We start from the raw sequence: 12,394 nt of genomic DNA, 5'->3' as shown, positions 1-12,394 counted from the left end.
ACAATTTTTTTAGCTAATTTTTCTAGTTAAAAGTTTTGAGCATTAGTCACTTCATCAAATTTTGTTTTATATATATATATATATATATATACATATATATGTATATATATATATATACATATATATGTATATATATATATATATACATATATATGTATATATATATATATACATAAATATGTATATATATATACATATATATGTATATATATATATACATATATACAATCTTTGGACAACACCCACCAGTGGGACTCGAACCCAGAAAGCACAACTACCTTCCAGTAGCTGGCATAACTAGTATGCTTTAACCCACTACGCCATCAGACCTTACAAAAGAAGTAGATAGTTCGAGATATATATATCTCAAACATCTCTACCTCCCGAAGGCACCAGATGAGTGAGGGGTCAGTCTGCAATTTTCGTCAAGCCACTGTCAATGTGAGAGAACTCGTGTCCAGCTTATAAGCCTATACTTGCATAAACCACAAGTGAAGATAAACAATCTTTGGACAACACCCACCAGTGGGACTCGAACCCAGAAAGCACAACTACCTTCCAGTAGCTGGCATAACTAGTATGCTTTAACCCACTACGCCATCAGACCTTACAAAAGAAGTAGATAGTTCGAGATATATATATCTCAAACATCTCTACCTCCCGAAGGCACCAGATGAGTGAGGGGTCAGTCTGCAATTTTCGTCAAGCCACTGTCAATGTGAGAGAACTCGTGTCCAGCTTATAAGCCTATACTTGCATAAACCACAAGTGAAGATAAACAATCTTTGGACAACACCCACCAGTGGGACTCGAACCCAGAAAGCACAACTACCTTCCAGTAGCTGGCATAACTAGTATGCTTTAACCCACTACGCCATCAGACCTTACAAAAGAAGTAGATAGTTCGAGATATATATATCTCAAACATCTCTACCTCCCGAAGGCACCAGATGAGTGAGGGGTCAGTCTGCAATTTTCGTCAAGCCACTGTCAATGTGAGAGAACTCGTGTCCAGCTTATAAGCCTATACTTGCATAAACCACAAGTGAAGATAAACAATCTTTGGACAACACCCACCAGTGGGACTCGAACCCAGAAAGCACAACTACCTTCCAGTAGCTGGCATAACTAGTATGCTTTAACCCACTACGCCATCAGACCTTACAAAAGAAGTAGATAGTTCGAGATATATATATCTCAAACATCTCTACCTCCCGAAGGCACCAGATGAGTGAGGGGTCAGTCTGCAATTTTCGTCAAGCCACTGTCAATGTGAGAGAACTCGTGTCCAGCTTATAAGCCTATACTTGCATAAACCACAAGTGAAGATAAACAATCTTTGGACAACACCCACCAGTGGGACTCGAACCCAGAAAGCACAACTACCTTCCAGTAGCTGGCATAACTAGTATGCTTTAACCCACTACGCCATCAGACCTTACAAAAGAAGTAGATAGTTCGAGATATATATATCTCAAACATCTCTACCTCCCGAAGGCACCAGATGAGTGAGGGGTCAGTCTGCAATTTTCGTCAAGCCACTGTCAATGTGAGAGAACTCGTGTCCAGCTTATAAGCCTATACTTGCATAAACCACAAGTGAAGATAAACAATCTTTGGACAACACCCACCAGTGGGACTCGAACCCAGAAAGCACAACTACCTTCCAGTAGCTGGCATAACTAGTATGCTTTAACCCACTACGCCATCAGACCTTACAAAAGAAGTAGATAGTTCGAGATATATATATCTCAAACATCTCTACCTCCCGAAGGCACCAGATGAGTGAGGGGTCAGTCTGCAATTTTCGTCAAGCCACTGTCAATGTGAGAGAACTCGTGTCCAGCTTATAAGCCTATACTTGCATAAACCACAAGTGAAGATAAACAATCTTTGGACAACACCCACCAGTGGGACTCGAACCCAGAAAGCACAACTACCTTCCAGTAGCTGGCATAACTAGTATGCTTTAACCCACTACGCCATCAGACCTTACAAAAGAAGTAGATAGTTCGAGATATATATATCTCAAACATCTCTACCTCCCGAAGGCACCAGATGAGTGAGGGGTCAGTCTGCAATTTTCGTCAAGCCACTGTCAATGTGAGAGAACTCGTGTCCAGCTTATAAGCCTATACTTGCATAAACCACAAGTGAAGATAAACAATCTTTGGACAACACCCACCAGTGGGACTCGAACCCAGAAAGCACAACTACCTTCCAGTAGCTGGCATAACTAGTATGCTTTAACCCACTACGCCATCAGACCTTACAAAAGAAGTAGATAGTTCGAGATATATATATCTCAAACATCTCTACCTCCCGAAGGCACCAGATGAGTGAGGGGTCAGTCTGCAATTTTCGTCAAGCCACTGTCAATGTGAGAGAACTCGTGTCCAGCTTATAAGCCTATACTTGCATAAACCACAAGTGAAGATAAACAATCTTTGGACAACACCCACCAGTGGGACTCGAACCCAGAAAGCACAACTACCTTCCAGTAGCTGGCATAACTAGTATGCTTTAACCCACTACGCCATCAGACCTTACAAAAGAAGTAGATAGTTCGAGATATATATATCTCAAACATCTCTACCTCCCGAAGGCACCAGATGAGTGAGGGGTCAGTCTGCAATTTTCGTCAAGCCACTGTCAATGTGAGAGAACTCGTGTCCAGCTTATAAGCCTATACTTGCATAAACCACAAGTGAAGATAAACAATCTTTGGACAACACCCACCAGTGGGACTCGAACCCAGAAAGCACAACTACCTTCCAGTAGCTGGCATAACTAGTATGCTTTAACCCACTACGCCATCAGACCTTACAAAAGAAGTAGATAGTTCGAGATATATATATCTCAAACATCTCTACCTCCCGAAGGCACCAGATGAGTGAGGGGTCAGTCTGCAATTTTCGTCAAGCCACTGTCAATGTGAGAGAACTCGTGTCCAGCTTATAAGCCTATACTTGCATAAACCACAAGTGAAGATAAACAATCTTTGGACAACACCCACCAGTGGGACTCGAACCCAGAAAGCACAACTGCAGACTGACCCCTCACTCATCTGGTGCCTTCGGGAGGTAGAGATGTTTGAGATATATATATCTCGAACTATCTACTTCTTTTGTAAGGTCTGATGGCGTAGTGGGTTAAAGCATACTAGTTATGCCAGCTACTGGAAGGTAGTTGTGCTTTCTGGGTTCGAGTCCCACTGGTGGGTGTTGTCCAAAGATTGTTTATCTTCACTTGTGGTTTATGCAAGTATAGGCTTATAAGCTGGACACGAGTTCTCTCACATTGACAGTGGCTTGACGAAAATTGCAGACTGACCCCTCACTCATCTGGTGCCTTCGGGAGGTAGAGATGTTTGAGATATATATATCTCGAACTATCTACTTCTTTTGTAAGGTCTGATGGCGTAGTGGGTTAAAGCATACTAGTTATGCCAGCTACTGGAAGGTAGTTGTGCTTTCTGGGTTCGAGTCCCACTGGTGGGTGTTGTCCAAAGATTGTTTATCTTCACTTGTGGTTTATGCAAGTATAGGCTTATAAGCTGGACACGAGTTCTCTCACATTGACAGTGGCTTGACGAAAATTGCAGACTGACCCCTCACTCATCTGGTGCCTTCGGGAGGTAGAGATGTTTGAGATATATATATCTCGAACTATCTACTTCTTTTGTAAGGTCTGATGGCGTAGTGGGTTAAAGCATACTAGTTATGCCAGCTACTGGAAGGTAGTTGTGCTTTCTGGGTTCGAGTCCCACTGGTGGGTGTTGTCCAAAGATTGTTTATCTTCACTTGTGGTTTATGCAAGTATAGGCTTATAAGCTGGACACGAGTTCTCTCACATTGACAGTGGCTTGACGAAAATTGCAGACTGACCCCTCACTCATCTGGTGCCTTCGGGAGGTAGAGATGTTTGAGATATATATATCTCGAACTATCTACTTCTTTTGTAAGGTCTGATGGCGTAGTGGGTTAAAGCATACTAGTTATGCCAGCTACTGGAAGGTAGTTGTGCTTTCTGGGTTCGAGTCCCACTGGTGGGTGTTGTCCAAAGATTGTTTATCTTCACTTGTGGTTTATGCAAGTATAGGCTTATAAGCTGGACACGAGTTCTCTCACATTGACAGTGGCTTGACGAAAATTGCAGACTGACCCCTCACTCATCTGGTGCCTTCGGGAGGTAGAGATGTTTGAGATATATATATCTCGAACTATCTACTTCTTTTGTAAGGTCTGATGGCGTAGTGGGTTAAAGCATACTAGTTATGCCAGCTACTGGAAGGTAGTTGTGCTTTCTGGGTTCGAGTCCCACTGGTGGGTGTTGTCCAAAGATTGTTTATCTTCACTTGTGGTTTATGCAAGTATAGGCTTATAAGCTGGACACGAGTTCTCTCACATTGACAGTGGCTTGACGAAAATTGCAGACTGACCCCTCACTCATCTGGTGCCTTCGGGAGGTAGAGATGTTTGAGATATATATATCTCGAACTATCTACTTCTTTTGTAAGGTCTGATGGCGTAGTGGGTTAAAGCATACTAGTTATGCCAGCTACTGGAAGGTAGTTGTGCTTTCTGGGTTCGAGTCCCACTGGTGGGTGTTGTCCAAAGATTGTTTATCTTCACTTGTGGTTTATGCAAGTATAGGCTTATAAGCTGGACACGAGTTCTCTCACATTGACAGTGGCTTGACGAAAATTGCAGACTGACCCCTCACTCATCTGGTGCCTTCGGGAGGTAGAGATGTTTGAGATATATATATCTCGAACTATCTACTTCTTTTGTAAGGTCTGATGGCGTAGTGGGTTAAAGCATACTAGTTATGCCAGCTACTGGAAGGTAGTTGTGCTTTCTGGGTTCGAGTCCCACTGGTGGGTGTTGTCCAAAGATTGTTTATCTTCACTTGTGGTTTATGCAAGTATAGGCTTATAAGCTGGACACGAGTTCTCTCACATTGACAGTGGCTTGACGAAAATTGCAGACTGACCCCTCACTCATCTGGTGCCTTCGGGAGGTAGAGATGTTTGAGATATATATATCTCGAACTATCTACTTCTTTTGTAAGGTCTGATGGCGTAGTGGGTTAAAGCATACTAGTTATGCCAGCTACTGGAAGGTAGTTGTGCTTTCTGGGTTCGAGTCCCACTGGTGGGTGTTGTCCAAAGATTGTTTATCTTCACTTGTGGTTTATGCAAGTATAGGCTTATAAGCTGGACACGAGTTCTCTCACATTGACAGTGGCTTGACGAAAATTGCAGACTGACCCCTCACTCATCTGGTGCCTTCGGGAGGTAGAGATGTTTGAGATATATATATCTCGAACTATCTACTTCTTTTGTAAGGTCTGATGGCGTAGTGGGTTAAAGAATACTAGTTATGCCAGCTACTGGAAGGTAGTTGTGCTTTCTGGGTTCGAGTCCCACTGGTGGGTGTTGTCCAAAGATTGTTTATCTTCACTTGTGGTTTATGCAAGTATAGGCTTATATACATATATATATATATATATATACATATATATATATATATATATATATATATATATATATATATATATATATATATATATATATATATATATATATATATATATATATATATATATATATACATATATATATATATACATATATATATATACATATATATATATATACATATATATATATATACATATATATATATATAAAACAAAATTTGATGAAGTGACTAATGCTCAAAACTTTTAACTAGAAAAATTAGCTAAAAAAATTGTAGATTTTTAGCTAAATTCATCAGGTATATATATTTATTTAATATATATTATTAAATATGACCGAAAAAGTAAGATTAATAATTCTAACACGAATTTTCTCAATCTTTCGTACATTACGCTTCACTGTTGGAGGTAAATCAAAAATCACTTCTCCAAAATTCATTTTTATTTCTAGTCTGACGCGACACGGGCGCGTTTCGTAAAACTTATTACATTTTCAAAGACTTCACAAATACACAACTGATTAGAACTTGCGTTTCCCTGATTTTATATCTACATTTGAGTGAGGTGGGAAGGGTGATGTGGCATTACATTTGAGTGAGGTGGGAAGGGTGATGTGGCATTAACACAAGACAGAACACTAGGGGATATTAATAGGGTATTAAAAGTATCAACACAAGACAGAACAGAAACAATGGGTATTGAATAGAAGTGTTTGTAGAAAGCCTATTGGTCCATATTTCTTGATGCTTCTATATTGGAGCGGAGTCTTGAGGTGGGTAGAATATAGTTGTGCAATAATTGGCTGTTGATTGCTGGTGTTGACTTCTTGATGTGTAGTGCCTCGCAAACGTCAAGCCGCCTGCTATCGCTGTATCTATCGATGATTTCTGTGTTGTTTACTAGGATTTCTCTGGCGATGGTTTGGTTATGGGAAGAGATTATATGTTCCTTAATGGAGCCCTGTTGTTAATGCATCGTTAAACGCCTAGAAAGAGATGTTGTTGTCTTGCCTATATACTGGTTTTTTTGGAGCTTACAGTCCCCAAGTGGGCATTTGAAGGCATAGACGACGTTAGTCTCTTTTAAAGCGTTCTGTTTTGTGTCTGGAGAGTTTCTCATGAGTAGGCTGGCCGTTTTTCTGGTTTTATAGTAAATCGTCAGTTGTATCCTCTGATTTTTGTCTGTAGGCATAACGTTTCTATTAACAATATCTTTCAGGACCCTTTCCTCTGTTTTATGAGCTGTGGAAAAGAAGTTCATGTAAAATAGTCTAATAGGGGGTATAGGTGTTGTGTTAGTTGTCTCTTCGGAGGTTGCATGGCTTTTCACTTTCCTTCTTATGATGTCTTCGATGAAACCATTGGAGAAGCCGTTATTGACTAGGACCTGCCTTACCCTACAGAGTTCTTCGTCGACTTGCTTCCATTCTGAGCTGTGGCAGAGAGCACGGTCGACGTATGCGTTAACAACACTCCTCTTGTACCTGTCAGGGCAGTCGCTGTTGGCATTTAGGCACATTCCTATGTTTGTTTCCTTTGTGTAGACTGCAGTGTGGAAACCTCCGCCCTTTTCCATGACTGTTACATCTAGAAAAGGCAGCTTCCCATCCTTTTCCGTCTCGTAAGTGAAACGCAGCACGGAACTCTGCTCAAATGCCTCCTTCAGCTCCTGCAGATGTCTGACATCAGGTACCTGTGTAAAAATGTCGTCAACATACCTGCAGTATATGGCCGGTTTCAAGTTCATGTCGACTAAGACTTTTTGCTCGATGGTACCCATGTAGAAGTTTGCAAACAGGACACCTAGGGGAGAACCCATGGCGACCCCATCTACTTACTTATACATGTGCCCATCCGGGCTCAAGAAGGGTGCCTCTTTAGTACAAGCTTGGAGTAGTTTCCTCAGAATACTTTCTGGCATGTCAAGAGGAGTACAGGCTGGATCACGATACACTCTGTCGGCTATCATTCCGATTGTCTCGTCCACAGGTACGTTGGTAAACAGCGATTCTACGTCCAACGAGGCTCTTATCCCTGTGGCCCGTGCGCCCCGCAGTAAGTCCACAAATTCCTTTGGAGACTTCAGGCTGAAGGCGCAAGGAACATAAGGAGTCAGCAGGCCGTTGAGTCGCTTCGCCAGTCTGTACGTGGGTGTGGGTATCTGGCTAATGATTGGCCGAAGTGGGTTTCCAGGCTTGTGCGTCTTGACATTTCCATACGCATATCCAGGTTTATATTCCCCAATGATCTTTGGCAGGTGGAGTCCGGATTTCTTGGCGTTCACAGTTTCGATCAGTTTGTTGACCTTTGCTTTTAATTCGGCTGTAGTGTCCTTCGTTACCCTTTGGAACTTAGTTTGGTCAGAGAGTATGATGTTCATTTTCGCCAGATATTCGTCTTTTTTAAGAATGACATATATTGGCGACTTGTCACCTCTCCTGACAACTATCTCCTTGTTCTCACGAAGGCTTTTAGCTGCCGCTTTAAGCTCGGGGGACAGTATGGTGCTTCTGTAGTTGCCTCGATTCTTTCCTCCTTCTGCAATAAGTTCTGCTTGTAAGGTATCTTTGGTAGTGACCTTCTTTTGTGTCTCGAGGTCGAATATGTCGTCCAACAGAATTTCCAACTCTCTACCAAGGTCACTACCAAAGATACCTTACAAGCAGAACTTATTGCAGGAGGAAAGAATCGAGGCAACTACAGAAGCAATATTGAGAAAGTTCGTATTAGAATTATTAATCTTACTTTTTCGGTCATATTTATGTATATATATATATATATATATATATATATATATATATATATATATATATATATATATATATATATATATATATATATATATATATATATATATATATATATATATATATATATATATATATATATATATATATATATATATATATATATATGTATATTATTAAATATGACCGAAAAAGTAAGATTAATAATTCTAATACGAACTTTCTCAATATTTCTTTTCACTGTTGATGGTAACTGAAAAATCAATTCTCCAAAATTCATTTGGGTGAGGTGATATGTTACAACAGTTTTGGATGAGGTGAAAACAAACTTTCAACACAAGACAGAACACGAAACAATGGGTATAATATTTTGTAAGTTAAATTGAAGAATGGAAGTAACTGCAAAGGGCCTATTGGCCCAAACTTCTTGACGTTTCTATATTTGTGCGGAGTCTTGAAGTGTGTAGAATATAGTTGTGGATTAATTGGCTGTTGATTGCTGGTGTCGACTTCTTAATGTGTAGTACCTCGCAAATATCAAGCCGCCTGCCATCGCTGTATCTATCGATGATTTCCGTGTTTTTAGTTAGGACTTCTCTGGTGATGGTCTATTTGTGGGAAGAGATTATATGTTCCTTAATGGAGCCCTGTTGCCTATGCATCGTTAATTGCCAGGAAAGAGATGTTGTTGTCTTGCCTATATACTGAATTCCTTTAGGCTTACAGTCCCCAAGTGGGCATTTAAAGGCATATACGACATTGGTCTCTTTTAAAGCGTTCTGCTTTGTGTCTGGAGAGTTTCTCATGAGTAGATTTGCCGTTTTCTTGGTTTTATAGTAGATCGTCAATTGTATCTTCTGATTTTTTCTGTAGGGATAACGTTTCCATTAACAATATCTTTCAGGACCCTTTCCTCCGTTTTATGAGCTGTGGAAAAGAAGTTTCTGTAAAATAGTCTAATAGGGGGAACAGGTGTTGTGTTAGTTGTCTCTTCAGAGGTTGCATGGCATTTCACCTTCCTTCTTATGATGTCTTCAACAAAACTATTGGAGAAGCCGTTGTTGACTAGTACCTGCCTTACCCTACAGAGTTCTTCATCGACTTGCTTCCATCCTGAGCTGTGGCTGAGAGCACGGTCGACAAAAGCGTTAACGACACTTCTCTTGTACTTGTCTGGGCAGTCACTGTTGGCATTTAGGCACATTCCTGTTTGTTTCCTTAGTGTAGACTGCAGTGTGGAAACCTCCGCTCCTTTCCATGACTGCTACATCTAGAAAGAGCAGCTTCCCATCCTTCTCCATCTCGTAAGTGAAACGCAACACAGAATTCTGCTCAAATGCCTCCTTCAGCTCCTGCAGATGTCTGACATCAGGTACCTGTGTAAAAATGTCGTCAACATACCTGCAGTATATGGCCGGTATTAAGTTCATGTCGACTAAGACCTTTTGTTCGATGTTACCCATGTAGAAGTTCGCAAACAGGACACCTAGGGGAGTACCCATGGCGACCCCATCTACTTGCTTATACATGTGCCCATCCGGGCTCAAGAAGGGTGCCTCTTTAGTACAAGCTTGGAGTAGTTTCCTTTATCATGTCACCTCTAACTCTTCGCCTTTCCAGTGAATGCAACTTAAGCTTTGTTAATCTTTCTTCATATGAAAGATTTCTAATTTGGTGAATTAACTTGGTCATCCTACATTGGACACGTTTAAGTGAATTTATATCCATTCTATAATACGGCGACCAAAACTGAACTGCGTAATCTAAACGACTATATAGCATTTGGAACGGATCAAGATGAGGACTTGGGATGGGACGGCGGAAAGGAATGTTGCCCAACCACTTGACCTCGATATAAGACTAACATGTATATGCACTGGCTGCTTGTCCCCCAACACAACGAATTATGGGAATTGGTCTGGTTGTGGGAAGAGATTATATGTTCCTTAATGGAGCCCTGTTGCTTATGCATCGGAAAGAGATGTTGTTTTCTTGTCTATATACTGAATTCTTTGAGGCTTACAGACCCCAAGTGGGCATTTGAAGTCATAGACGACATTGGTCTCTTTTAAAGCGTTCTGCTTTGTGTCTGGAGAGTTTCTCATGAGTAGGTTGGCCGTTTTCTTGGTTTTATAGTAGATCGTCAATTGTATCTTCTGATTTTTGTCTGTAGGGATAACGTTTCTATTAACAATGTCTTTCAGGACTTAATATCTTCAATATCTTTATATCCTCCGTTTTATGAGCTGTGGAAAAGAAGTTCCTGTAAAATAGTCTAATAGTGGGGGTACAGGTGTTGTGTTAGTTGTCTTATCAGAGATTGCATGGCGTTTCACCTTCCTTCTTATGATGTATTCAACGAAACCATTGGAGAAGCCGTTGTTGACTAGGACCTGCCTTACCCTACAGAGTTCTTCATCTACTTGCTTCCATCCTGAGCTGTGGCTGAGAGCACGGTCGACATAAACGTTTACGACACTCCTCTTGTACCTGTCTGGGCAGTCACCTGGCAGGAATCAACCTCACTGAGGACCACGTCACTCTCCTAAATCTGGGTATATACTGTCACGTTATGTCCAGACCAAGTGAGATGGCCCAAAAAGTTGAGTTGGAGATCCTGTTGGACGACATATTCAACCTCGAGACACAAACAAAGGTCACCACCAACGACACCTTACAAGCAGAACTTAATGCAGAAGGAGGAAAGAATCGAGGCAATTACAGAAGCACAATACTTTCCCCCGAGTTCAAAGCGGCAGCTAAGAGCCTTTGTGAGAACAAGGAGATAGTCGTCAGGAGAGGTGACAAGTCGCCAATATATGTCATACTTAAAAAAGACGAATATCTGGCGAAAATGAACCGCATTCTCTCTGACCAAACAAAATTCCAAAGGGTAACGAAGGACACTACAGCCGAATTGAAAGCAAAGGTCAACAAATTGATTGAAACTATGAACGCCAAAAAATCCGGACTCCACCTGTCAAAGAATATTGGGGAATATAAGCCTGGATACGCACATGGAAATGTCAAGACACATAAGCTGGAAACCCACATTGGCCAATCATCAGCCAGATACCCACACCCACGTACAGACTGGCGAAGCGACTCAACAGCTTGCTGACTCCTTATGTCCCTTGCACCTTCAGCCTGAAGTCTCCAAAGGAATTTGTTGACTTACTGTGGGGGAACACGGGCCACAGGGATAAGAGTCTCGTTGGACGTAGAATCACTGTTTACCAACGTGATCGGTCATACAGGTCAAGAGGGAGGATCGATCCTGATTGTGCCCCGCCACCCACATAATCGGTGAAAGATGGCTAGCCAAGTCCCTAGCTTTCTTCACTTGAAAACGATGAACGTGATTTCGCTATAACATTTTTTGAGATGATAGGAGGGGAGGGACATTGGGAGAAAAGTTGGAGAGGGAGGGAGAGAGGGAGAAGGGTGAGAATGAAAGAGATCATATGGAATAAATTTGGCGAGAGGGGGTGGATAGTAAAAAAGAGGGGGTGATCGGGAGAGAGGGGGAAGTGGGAGAGAGAGATAGTATCCCCTCGACAGTAGGCTATAATGGAAGAAGGCAAGGGAACTATGAGCATGGGGGGAAAGAACATAAGAACCAAGGTAACTGCAGAAGGCCTATTGGCCCATACGAGGCAGCTCCTATCTATAACCACCCAATCCCACTCATATACTTGTCCAACCCGCGCTTGAAACAATCTAGGGACCCCACCTCCACCACGTTACGCGGCAATTGGTTCCACAAATCAACAACCCTGTTACCGAACCAGTATTTACCCAAGTCTTTCCTAAATCTAAACTTATCCAATTTATACCCATTGTTTCGTGTTCTGTCTTGTGTTGATATTTTTAATACCCTATTAATATCCCCCCTGTTATGTCCATTCATCCACTTGTAAACCTCTATCATGTCACCTCTAACTCTTCGCCTTTCCAGTGAATGCAACTTAAGCTTTGTTAATCTTTCTTCATATGAAAGATTTCTAATTTGGGGAATTAACTTAGTCAACCTACGTTGGACACGTTCAAGTGAATTTATATCCATTCTATAATACGGCGACCAAAACTGAACTGCATAATCTAAATGGGGCCTAACCAGAGCAAGATATAGCTTAAGAACCACACCAGGTGTCTTGTTACTAA

The sequence above is a fragment of the Procambarus clarkii genome, chromosome 61, assembly GCF_040958095.1.
Source record: "Procambarus clarkii isolate CNS0578487 chromosome 61, FALCON_Pclarkii_2.0, whole genome shotgun sequence".
Lineage (NCBI taxonomy): Eukaryota > Metazoa > Arthropoda > Malacostraca > Decapoda > Cambaridae > Procambarus > Procambarus clarkii.
Note: the sequence above shows the minus strand (reverse complement) of the source record.